The 13008-nt window shown below is 47.0% G+C and overlaps 1 non-coding gene and 1 pseudogene across 1 annotated transcript; both read left to right on the top strand.

Annotated features, from left to right (window-relative positions):
* The first annotated feature begins 939 nt into the window (after nucleotides 1-939).
* LOC102498829 (60S ribosomal protein L23a pseudogene) lies at nucleotides 940-1402 on the top strand (annotated as a pseudogene).
* Nucleotides 986-1056, top strand: LOC114009740 (small nucleolar RNA Z17). The gene has a single exon (XR_003551126.1). It is a non-coding gene; the product is annotated as a small nucleolar RNA Z17 (small nucleolar RNA).
* Nucleotides 1403-13008: the final 11606 nt, after the last annotated feature.

Genomic DNA, 13008 nt, shown 5'->3' with positions numbered 1-13008 from the left:
CTTTCCCTAATGAGGCCATTCTTGACTTTTCCAAATGCATTAATACTCTCTGTAAGGGAGTTAATTGCTGTTACCGAACTGAATAGTTTCAGTCCCCCCAGAATTCATGTGCTGAGAACTTAATCTTGATGTCATGAAGGTAGGGCCTTTGGGAGATGATTAAGCTGTGAGTTTGGAGCCCTTGTAAATGAGATTAGTGTCCTTATGAGAGGGGCCGGTCCCATCTAGGTACTGTGGTTGGTAGCACACCAGACTACAGAGCTGGAAGCCACAAGGCTGGCCTGTTTCTCAGTCTGCTCAGCCTGAAGCACACTGGGTACATGTGCACACCCGAGATCCCGAGGAGCTGCAGAACTGGATGAAGGGGATTGCAGTGTGATGAGAGCCCTTCAAGTGCGCGTCTTTCTCTTACTTGTGTATGTACACTCTCCCTATCATGAATAATGATAAAAAAAACTACAATGTTAAAAAAAAGAGGCCATCAAAACCTACCATTGATCTATAATCATCAAAAACAGCATGTTGCTAACATCGAGGTAGACATACAGACCAATAGAATAGGGTGTTTGAAAGCCCAGAAATAGATACCACAACCATGGTCAAATGATTTTTGACAGGGAACCAAATCCATTCAATGGGGAAAGGACAATCTTTTCAACAAATGGTGATGAGAAACTGAATATGCACATACAAAAGAATGAAGTGGAATTCTTACCTAAAACAAATATTAACTCAATATAGACCAAAGACCTAAATGTAAAACCATACAACTCTTACAAGGAAACATAGGGTAAGAGCTTCATGACATTGGATTTGTCATTGATTTTTTGGATATGACACTGAAGGCACAGGAAACAAAAGAAAAAAACAGAAAAACTGAACTTCATGAAAAAATTTTAAATGTGTGCATCAAAAGACACTGTCAGCTTTTTCGCCAAGATGGCGCCGAAAGCGAAGAAGGAAGCTCCTGCCCCTCCCGTTTCAGGGTGCAAATGATGACATTATTCAGCGACCAAAGTCTGACAGAAATGATTGCTTCTCAGTGTCTGATGCACCTCAGCTCTCCTGGTCTTGGGCTCCAATGAGGACCTGTCCTTTCTAATACTGGACTTAGGTCACCTCACTTTGCTTCTCCCCCAGGCTTGACCACTATGCTATCATCAAGTTCCCCCTGACAACCGAGTCTGCCATGAAGAAGATAGAGGACAACAACACACTTGTGTTCATCGTGGATGTCAAGGCTGACAAGCACCAGGTCACACAGGCTGTGAAGAAGCTCTGTGATATTGATGTGGCCAAGGTCAACACTCTAACCAGGCCTGATGGAGAGAAGAAGGCGTATGTGCGACTGGCTCCCGATTACGATGCTCGTTGCGTTGCCAACAAAATTGGGATCATCTAAAGTCCAGCTGGCTAATTCTAAATACACATTTTTTCACCATTAAAAAAAAAAAAAAAAAAAAAAAGACACTGTCAAAACAGCAGGTGGTATGTTGGTTAAGGCACTAGATCCTATATGGCTGACTCCACAGTTCAAGTCCTGGACCCAATGGCTTGAGAAACATGTGTGCATGTGCGTGCATGCCCAAAGCCCTGAGAGGAGAATGGAGGAGGAGGGATTACAGTATGGCCATCCCTCTAAGAGGACGATTTCTCACTTTCCCTCTCTTCCTGTCTCTGTCTCTCTCTGATGAGTGCATGCACCCTATGGCAAAAATCTAAACAAACAAGACACTGTCAATAGAATAAATAGGCAACCCACAGAAAGGGACAAAATATTTACAAATAATTTCTCTCATAAGGAATTGCTATCCAGAATACATAAAGAACTCCTAAAATTCAACAATGAAAAAACGACCCAATTCAAAAATGGGTAAAGTGTGCTAACTTTAGGATGTGGTGGTAATGTGCTGCTCAGAAGAAGCCAGATACCACGTGGTGACAACCACAGTTCAAACCATCAGCCCAGTCAACCCGTAATATGCAAGTGTCCAAGATCCAACAAACTGGAGGACTGGAAGAAGGGGGTTGTGGGTCCAGGACCCTGTTGGGGATGCCTTCCTGTCTATCTCTGGCTCTCTTTCTCTCATGGAAGAAATAAATGAAAAAAAGAAAATACCTCTAACTTCATTTAGGGGAGCTCTGCCAACTCCCCATGTGTTCATGCAGACTGTGATGTATGGGGGTGAGTAGCAATCCAGTATCAATGTGCAGGATGGACCAGAGCAGCTATGGTGTCCAGAGACTTTTTCTCAGCATTGTTCATGCAAATATTATCTCTTGAATGGTCCTTAGCACCTCAACGTCAACTTGTCCAAACAGAGTTCATTACTTCACTTCAGTAACTCTCCTCTTTCCCCTCTGTCCCTCTGTCTTGTCCTAGTTACCTGGGCTTAAAATCAGCAATCATATTTGACATTATCTTCCTGTTTGCATCCCAAACCATCACTAAACCTGATAATGCAGAGGCCTTTGGGCATTCACAAATTACATTGTCAAAGTTGAGACCATTGGGAACAGTTCCAAAGTCTGTGACCTTCAGCCATTTGGAAGAGTCACCACCCACCATGCAGGACTGTCGGCGGCAACACAAGAGAAGGTGCTGCAAAGCCCTAGCAGGAAACCGAACTGCAGCCCTCCATGAATTATTGAGCATGTGAGACCAGGTGGTCTGCAGCACCTTCAGCTGCATAAATAATGCCCTTAATACTAGGGACTGTGGGTCAGTAGGTAGCATAGTGGTTAAAGGCACTGGATTCCCACATGGCAGACCATGGTTTGAGTCCTGAACCTGGCGGCATGAAACTCACACAGGATACATGTGTGTGCTCAAAATCCCAAGAGCTGAATGGAAAAGAAGGGATTGCAGTGTGGCATCCTCCCTAGAAGGTGATTCTCACTTTCTGTCTCTCTCTGTCACTCCAGCAAATGCACATGTCCTATAACAAACATCTTTAAAACAAAACGAAACAAACAAACATACAAAAAACTAGGGATTCTAAAAAGTCTGCAAAAACACCGGACCACCTCTCCTCTACAATGTCTGTGGGGTCTACTTCTTCCCACTCCCCATTCCACGTTCAGGTGCTCTTCACTGCCACTGGCAACGACTCCCCCATTCCCTGTCCCTGTATGTCAGGCCTCCAGCGTGTAGGTGCCCTGGTGCACAGTGGCCACACCCTTCTCAGACCTTTCGGAGTGAGCAGTGCCCTGTGATCTCAGCCTGGCTCTGCAGGCGCTCAGTCAGGCTCTCTTTCTGGGCGTTCTCTTCCTCCCTAAAGCTGCCTCTCCTGCTGCAGCCAAACCCTTTTGCATGCCTTCTCTGTGGTTGAAAAAAGAGTCCATGTCACATGCTCTGTCCATTTGGTCAGTGTTGTCCCTGTCCCATGCCATCATATTGTTATTCTTATTAACATTCCAGACTATTCTTGCTCAGAAGAGCAAGACCATAAATCTGTGAAAACTGAGCTGATGACTCAAGTTGCATAAATTAATTGTATAGGTGAGAGGAAGGACAGGGACTGGTGCCTGAGTGTCCCTGGGCTGACAGGCTGCTCCTCTCACAAGGGCCTGGAGAGCTGGGGAGACAGTGGGTTAGAGAGGAGCAGGGCAGCCCCTGCCACACTCCAGGGCCTTGTCCCCAGCCCAGTCTCCCGGCTGAGCCTGCCAAATCGACAGCGTGGGAGATTCAACTGCACGTGAAGGCGTTTTCACACCCTGTGGCTGGAAAAAGTTCTGGAGCTGAATACGTACTCCCGAGAGCATCGGCGCGTTGGAGCAGGCACCGATGTGCGAGGCAGAGGAAATGGAAGACATGAAATAGGTTACCTCTTTGATCTGGTCCTAGGCCTGGCTTCGCCATGAACCCAGACCTGGCCATTGGGCCTTAGGGAAAAGGGTGGAAGAGGCAGGAACTAGGAAGAAAAGAGGAGCCTTAAAGCAAGAGGAATGTGGACGCAGAAGGCTAAGGGGGAGGAGCACAGGGGCCGCCTTCCTGTGACAGGAGGGGTGAGCTTCAGCAGCAGCCAGCAGGGGCCTGAGCCCGCCCCTCCTCTGCTCTCTTTAGGAAAGCACCCCTTGTGGGGGTGTGGTTGAGCTGCAATCCCTTCTCTATCTCTCCTTTTTTGGATCTTGAGCACACATGCACATGTGACCTGGAGTATTTTTCTTTCTTTTATTTAAAAAATTATTTATTGTTATCATTATTATCTTTTAATTTGCATGTGTACATGTGTGCTCACTAAAGAGAGAACATGAGAAAGCAAGCTACCACCCCAGGGATGCAAACCAGCTTTGCCATGTGGGAGTCCAGTATCTTAACCACCATGCCACCTCCTGACCCCCCTGGGGTGTCTTCAAGCTGCTGGATCTGGGACTCAAATCATGTGATAAGCCATGTGGAACCCAGCCTCCTTAACCATTAGGCTATAGGACTAGTCCACTTTCCCCCTGTGTTTTGCAATTAAACTGGGAGGCCAGCAGGTGGTATGGTAATTAAGGAGTTGGACTCCCCATGGCCAAAGTGTGATCAAGTCCTGGACCCGGCAGCTTGAAAATCACACCAGGTATGTGTGCGCATGCCCAAAATCCCAAGAGAAGAATGAAGGGGAAGGGATTGTAGTGTGGCCATCCACTCCGAAAGGGTGATTTCTCACTTCCCCTCTCACTGTCTCTCTCTGGCAAGCACATGCGCCCTACGGAAAAACCTTTAAAAAATGAACCCAGTATTTATTTTCACTCAGGTATGGTGAGACCAAAAGGCCAGGAAACACTTGCCTTTGAAAGAATACTTTGTTGGGGGCTGGCAGGTGGCATGGTGGTTAAGGTGTTGAACTCCCACCTAAGTGACCAGTTTGAGTCCTAGACCTAGTGGCTTGCCTTCTCCCTCTCCATCTCCCTCTCTCTCTCCCTCTCTGTCTCTGACTCTCTCTGCTCAAATGGAATAATAACAACAAATAAAATAATTTTTTTTCTATAGGGTGCGTGTGCTCACCAGAAAGACACAGAGAGAGACAAAGAGACAGAAAGCAAGAAATCACCTCGCAGAGGGGATGGCCATGCTGCAATCCCTTCTCCTCCATTCTTCTCTTGGGATCTTGGGCACACACGCACACGTGCCCGACATGAGTTTTAAGCCACTGGGTCCAGGACTTGAACCACGGTTGACTACATGGGAGTTCAGTGACATAACCATTATGCTAACTGCTGATCCCACAAATAAAATTAAATCTAAAAATCATTAAAAAAAAAAAGAAAGAAAGAAAGAGTAGTTTGTTATTTACAGCCCCCAGAAGGAAGGGGCTACCATGTCACACCAGGTTACTAGAAAGCAGAGGTGAGTATCGGTGAGTATCATACTTTTTGTGGGAAGGAAGGGGCAAGGCAGGGAAGGCCCAATGAGCAGGCTTTGGATTGGGTAGCTGAATAACCACGGTGAGCTCTGGCTGTAGGGGTAGCTCCTAGTTCTCTGGTACCCACCCCAGGGGAATTAGAGCAGAGGGGTAGCGTCCGAACTGCAGGAACCCAGTACACGTAAGGCGGCCTACAGGAGGTGAGGCCTCGGGGCTGGCTGTTGGCAATGAAGGGGATGTTCACAGGCCAGTTTGCCACCTCTGGGAATTAGCTGACCTTGATCTAGAGTCAGTCTCTCCCCGGCCTGCAAAACATGTCAAAGCACCAGAAAATACAGAAAATAAAATGCATAACACATCTGACAGAGCGCTAGAGCTTCCGAAGATCTCTGTAGGACTGGAGTGTCCCCAGAAGCCCTGTCCTGTGAGGAGAAGTGAGTGACCTGGACGCTCCCAGGTCCCCTGAACAGCCCCATTCTTTTTTTTCTTTTCTTTTTTTTTTTTTTTTAAAGTTTTTGTCATAGGGCACATGTGCTTGCTGGAGAAGAGAGAGACAGTGAGGGGGGATGGCCACTCCACAATCCCCTTTCATCCATTCTACTCCTAGGTTTGGGGCACGCGCACACACACACATACACACACACATGCCAGGCATGATTTTCAAGTCACCAGGTCCAGGACTTGAACTGTGGTTGGCCACATGAGAGTCCAGCACTTTAACCATCATGCCACCTGCTGGCCCCAACAATTCCATTCTGATTTAGTCCATGGGGAAAAATTTACTCTGTTACCCTCTCCCAGGCTTGCATTTCACTTCATCAGCTCCTGCTGTCTGACCTTGGACAAATTACTTCTCTCCTCTGAGCCTGAGAGGGTTGCAGGGAGAATTCAGTGAATCTGTTTACGGAAGTGTCTTTGCTTAGGTTTCTCACTCTGAGCTGTGGACCTCTTTGCCCTAAGAATCTGTTGGAGCTGGTTAGGAAGGTCCTGGTCCACCCTACTCCTTCATATGACCTGTGCCTGAGCCGCCCTCACTGGACTGCAGATACACAACAAAGCCTAAAGAAGTGACTGTCTTTTTTTTTTTGAGAGGTTTTTGCTATAGGGCATGTGTGCTCACCAGAGAGACAGAAAGCGAGAAATCACCCCTCCCAGGGGGATGGCCACGCCGCAATCCCCGGCATGAGTTTAAGCCACTGGGTCCGGGACTCGAACCACTACATGGGAGTTCAACGACGCAGCCCTTATGCTGACTGCTGGTCCCAAGAAGTGACTGTCTTAAAGAGACATTCAGGTCACAGTAGGGAGACCCTGGTCAATACCGAGTCAGTCCAGGCATGCAGAAACCCACCCCATGGACCTCCAGCTTGGCTGGAAGTGGGCTAAGAGGCCCAGCACACAGAGTTCTCCCAGGGGTTTGAGAAGTTCTTTCTGGTGCCACACACAGAAGGGTGGCAGCCCTTGGCTGGTCCACACACCTGCTATAGCCCTAATACTGAAGTTAGGAGTGTTCAGCAAACAAAATAAAAACAGTATTTTCAGTTCTGTGAAGCCCTAGATGAGGAATAAACTCAATCTCTCAGGAGAAAGTAGAAATCCCATCTTTTCAAGTTCCTAGCAGCACCTGTACATCCAAACTGGAGAATGGACTACTGATTTACCGAAGTATGCACTCTTCTGGGGGGGCCAGAGCCTAATGTTTAGGGCATATGACTCCTACATGGCCAATTGAGGTTCAGATTCCACCCCTGGCAGCTTGAAATACGTGACAGATGGGGGTTGGCAGGTGGCATGGTGGTTAAGCCTGTGGGATTCCACATGACTGACTCTGTGGTTCAAGTGGCCCGGTGCGTGTGCTTGTGTGCCCAAAATCCCAAGAGGAGAATAGAGAAGAAGGGATTGCAGCATGGCGATTCCCCTTTGGGAGGTAATTGCTCACTTTCTCTCTCTCGCTGCTTCCCTCTGTCTCTCTCCAGCAAGCACATGCACTGTATGGCAACAATCTAAAACAGAAAAAAGACAGATGTGTTTGCATGTGCACCCACATTCCGAACAGGAGGGAGAAACGGAGAAGGGACTGCAGCACGTCATGCCCCATCGACGGTGCTTTCCTCCCCCACAGCTGTCTCTGTGGTAAGTGTACATGCCTCTGACAACTGAAGACAAACAGGGGCCAGCCAGTGGTGTGCTGGTTGGGGCACTGGACTCCCACGTGGCTGACAATGGTTCAAGTCCAGGACCCAGCAGCCTGCCTTCTCACTCTCCCCTTCCTCACCTCTCTTTGTCTCTCTCTGGTCAAATTGAATAATAATAAAATGAAGTAAATCATTCTTTAAAAAATAAACAAAAGAATGGACTTCTTTTCTAAAACAAGGCTGTTTTTCCTGGTCATCGTGTGTCAACAAATTCCACAAAGGCCAGACACCTAGAGCTCATCTCCAACATCTGCCCACTCCTGACACAGAGATCATTTATACAGCCCCGATGACACGGCGACGTGCCACCGAAGGGTTGCACAGACCTCTGTAGCCAACATTCTTAGAGTCACCCCCTCTTCTAGCTAGAACTGTGACCACATGAGCCCAGAGCCTTGGACCCCAGGGTATCCCCGTTTTCTAAAATGCCTGACTCATCCTACCCAGGCTTTCTTGAAGAAAGTGAAATCAAACCCTCCCACAGGCCTTTAAAACTGCATACCCTAAGCTTCAGTTGTCGTAGTAACGTCCCCAAGCTGCCTGGGTGCCTTTTCTATATTTTGGTGCCAAGGGGCCATCAGTTTCCATGAGAACAGGAGTGGTTCTAAACAAAGCAAATTTTGTGGTGCTTATCTTAGTGTCTCTTGAAAAACAAAACCCACATCCATAGGACAGCTGGGCAGAGCTCAGAGAATTTAACAATGAAGTGATGCAAAGTCGTGGGCAAGTGCAACCTAGAAACCGCTAAAATTTCATTCTATTTGTTCTTTGAATTTTATTTAGAAGAAAAGGTGTTTTTTGTTTTTGTTTTGTTTTGTTTCTTAGTTTCTGTTATTGGGTGTGTGTGCTCACCAGAGACAGACAGAGGGAGACAAGGAAAGGGAGAAATCACCCCCCAGAGAGGATGGCCACATTGCAGTCTCTTCTCCATTCTCCTTTTGGGATTTCGGGCACACACGCACACACGCACATGCTTTGGCGTGATTGTCAAGCCGCCAGGTCCGAACTAGTTGGCCATGTGAGATCCAGCTGCCTTAATCACCACGCCACCAGCTGACCTTGTTTTTTAAAGATTCAGCTGCTCTATTGTTACTCTCAAAAGAGTAGTTTTAAATGCATGTTCCTAATTTGAAGACAAATCTGTCACTCCTACCACAAAATCGTAATAATTTCCTGAGCCTCCTTCTCCATAATCCCGGACCCCAACCCCGCCACCCACAGACAGGGCAGTGCCAACTAACCTGGTGTTCTCTGCTATTTCAGACCCAAGGTCTTTGCATTCATTCATTCTTTCAAATCTGAATGTTTGCAAAATGTAGCAAGCATAGCTTTGAGTTCAAGGAAGTACAGGAGTCTCTTTGGAACTGTCTGTTTCTTCTGACTTGTTAGTTGATCTGACTTGAGCTTTCCATTCTGATTAATATAATGGAGTTTCTGCTGAGAGTTTAAATGGCTAACCTCACAGGATTTGTGTGTGGGAACAAACTTCCAAGTAGGAAGAAACCAAACCCACAGTCTGAATTGCAGGTTGTGTCGATAACACGTGCTTTAATCATTTGAACCAATAGAACCAACATGCACTGTGTGTTAATCTCATGCGCCGTACAGTGCTGATCCCATGACGTGTACAGCTCATCTAATCCTCACAGTAAGTTCTGGGTTTTGTTTTTTTTTTTAGAATTATTTATTTTATTTTATTTATTATTATTATCATTTTTGTAGAGGTTTTTGCTATAGGGCACATGTGCTCGCCAGACAGACAGAGAGAGACAGAGAGATAGAAAGCAAGAAATCACCCCCCAGGGGAGATGGCCACACCGCAATCCCTTCTCCTCCATTCTCCTCTCGGGATCTTGGGCACGCACGCACACACGCCTGGCGTGAGTTTAAGCCACCGGGTCCGGGACTCGAACCGCGGTCGACTATGTGGGAGTCCAGCGACATAGCCATTATGCTAACTGCTGGTCCCCTTATTATTATTTTTTAAATTTGTTATAGAGCTCACCAGAGAGAGAGAATGAGGGAGAGAGAAAGAGGGGAAGTGAGAAAGCAAACCACCAGATCTGGAACTCAAACTGTGGTAGGCCATGTGGGAATCCAGTGCCTTTAACTACCACGCCATCTGCTGGGCCTGGTAAGTTTTGTTTTTTGTGTTTTTGTTTTTTGTTTTTTTGAGGTTTTTGCCTATGGCACGTGCATTTGCCAGGGGGAGAGAGAGAGAGAGGGAGAGAGAGAGACAGTGAGAAGAAAAGTGAGAAGTCACCCCCTCAGAGGGCTTGGTCACAATTCCCTCCTCCATTTTCCTCCTGGGATCTTGGGCATGCATGCATACGTGCCTGGTGTGATTTTTAAGCCACTGCTCTGGGATTCAAACTGTAGTCGGCCATGTGGGAGTCCAACAATGAAACAGCTACGCCATATGCTGGTCCTGTAAGTTCTGTTTTCAATCTTTCATTTGCTGAATGAGGAAACAGAGCCACAGATAAGTTAGGCGCCTGACCTGAGGTTGCACATCCACCTACCCAGTAGAGCTTAGATTTGCTTGTAAGCGTCTGCTCTATAACCCATGACTTAACCTGCAAATCAATGAAATCTACACCTTGGCATCCTTAATCCAAGGTCAATGGGTGGGCTGTGTACACTTGTGCAAACTCGAGCTGCAGATGGCCACGTGAGGTCCCTGGGTTAGCTGGACATTCTCTGAATTTCCTCTTTCTGCAGGTCCCCTCTGTCACACAGCCCAGGCAGAAGCAAATATCTAGACTTACCTACAAGTGTGAGAATCAAGTTGTTGCTGTTGGTCTTGTAAATCAATTCCTGGCTCTTTGGAAAATGAAATAACCTATAAAAGACCAAGAGGTCTCATAAAAGGATTTCACTATACTTAGGTTTTCGCCATAGGCCACATGCACTCACCAGAGAGAAATAGAGAGAGGGAAAATGAGATATCACCCCGCAGTGTGGGGGATGGTCATGCCACAATCCCTTCTCCTCCATTCTCATCCTGGGATTTTGGATATGCATGTACACATGCTGATGTGATTTTCAAGCCACCAGGTCCAAGATTTGAACCATAGAGTTGGCCATGTGGGAGTCTACACCATTGCTGGCATGTGTACTTGCCAGAGAGAAAAAAGAGAGAGAGAGGAGGAAAGCGAGAAAGCACTCCCCACTGGGGACAGTCATGCAACAATCCCTTCTCTATTTCTCCTTTTGGGATTCTGGGCATGCATGCACATGTGTCTGGCGTGTTTTTCTTTCTTTTAAAATAATTATTTATTTTATTTTATTCATTATTATTATTTTTTAAGTTGACCAGAGGGAGACAGAGAGGGAGAAGGGAGTGAGAAAACAAGCCACCAGCTCTGAGACTCTAACCTCAGTCAGTCATGTGGGAGTCCAGAGCCTTAACCATGACACCACCTGCTGGCCACTCTTATTTGTTTTTCAATATTTAAAAAAAATTTATTATTATTATACATTCAATTGCTATACATCCTTTAGATTGTAAAGAGACTTTACCCAGCATGATATACACCTCAGCCCTGCCCAGTTGAGAATACTATATACATCATCATCAACAGGAAATACACCATATCTGTGTCCCACAAATGTCTTACCTCTCTATTTTTTCCCCCAAATTTCCTTTCCTACACTCTTCCCCCTCATGCTCTCCTTCCATGTTGTCTCTAGTATCCATAACAATTTTCAATGCTTTTATGTCCTCCAGTCTTTCAGTCTCTACCACAGAGTGTGGATAGTCAGTATATGTTAAGTAGAGACATACAATGTCTCTCTTTCATAACCTGGCTTGCTTCACTCGGCAACAAATCTTCCATATTCGTCCACCCTCTATCAAATGCCCGGGCCCTAGGCGTATGTGTGACCCTCCTTTCTCTGCCTCCCAAGGTCAACGTTGGTCACATTTTCAGACTCTTTCTATGTCCTGATTGGACAGTGGTTTCCTTCTATACCCACTTGGTGGTGGTGGTATATACACACACACAGAGCCTGGTTGTGTGGCCACAACAGGCTGCCTTCACTGAGTACTGGGAGGCTGACCTTAGCAGTGTGGAAAGAAGGCCAGAGGTCAAGGGCCAAGTTCACAGAGAGTCAGAAGGGATTACGTGGTGCTGATGTGTCAACTCCCAAGGCCAAGGGGTGATTCCCCTCTGGGTGGCCACTGCTATTTATAGCACAGTTGGAACAACAGTGACCGGCTCCCCACAAACCAGAGACCAGGAGGTCCAGGAAGCCACAGCCTGGGGGACACCTGATCCCAGGCTGTAAACCTGGTTGCATTATCTGCCTGAGACAACTGATGAGGAATGCTTCATTTATCATTATGCACATCCTATCCTAGCTGGGGAGAGAAAAGACAAGGTGAAATAGCTGCAAAAGTTCTTTGATATGGAGTAGCAGATCAAAGGTGCAAACGAGCGGGTAAGTAATGCAGGTTGCCAGCTGGGTGTCAGGAGTAGGTAACTGTCTTCTGAAGGAAGTGGGCCTGAGGCCAGCAGAGTGGGAAAGGGTGGTGGCATGGGTGTGGCCACAGCAACTGTGCAGGAGCAGAGGGAGTCCCGGCTTCTCTGCATCGCCAGGGAAAGATGAGAAATAAGCTGCGAGCCTATGGAGGGAGAGGAGCAGGTGCAGGAGGGGTCCTGCAGGAGAAGCCCATCATTCTGACAAAGTCCCTTCTGTTTTTTCTTATTTTACTGTATTTTTTTATTTTTGCTAGAGGGTATGAGGATTTGCTGGAGAGAGACAGAGTGGGAGAGAAGATGTTACCCCTCCCCCCCAAGGGGTATGGTCACACGCAAGCCTGTCTTCATTTCCCTCCTTTTAGGATTTTGGGCCCAGGGTAAGCCACAGGGTCCAGGACTGAACAGCTGGTTGGCCATTTGGGATCCAGTTGCCTCGACCACCAGGCCATGGAACCAGCCCCCCTTCCTTCCTATCTGCCTCCCTCACCCTGCAGTGAAGAGATGAAGCCTAGTGAGATGGTGGCCCTGCAGTCTGTCCCCTCCCACCTGTACCGAGGCCTACAACAAAGAGGAGACAGCTTTTATTCTTATTTCTTATTTACTTATTTATTTTGGAGAGGTTTTTGCTATAGGGCGCGTGCGCTCGCCAAAAAGACAGAGAGAGACAGAGAGACAGAAAGCGAGAAATCACCCCCCAGGGGGATGGCCAAGTCACAATCTCTTCTCCTCCATTCTCCTCTCAGGATCTTGGGCACACATGCACACGTGCCTGGTGTGAGTTTAAGCCACCGGGTCCGGGACGTGAACCGTGGTTGACTACATGGGAGTCCAGCGACATAGCCATTACGCTAACTGCTGGTCCCTTTATTTTTATTTTTTAATTGTGGTGCAGTACACATGACACAAAATTTACCATTTTACTTTTTGTTTTGTTTTTGTTTTTGCCATGGGATGCATGCACTGGAGAGACAGAGGGAA

Source organism: Tupaia chinensis, unplaced genomic scaffold (genome assembly GCF_000334495.1).
Source record: "Tupaia chinensis unplaced genomic scaffold, TupChi_1.0 Scaffold000610_1, whole genome shotgun sequence".
Lineage (NCBI taxonomy): Eukaryota > Metazoa > Chordata > Mammalia > Scandentia > Tupaiidae > Tupaia > Tupaia belangeri.
Note: the sequence above shows the minus strand (reverse complement) of the source record. Positions and strands in the feature narration are given on the sequence as shown.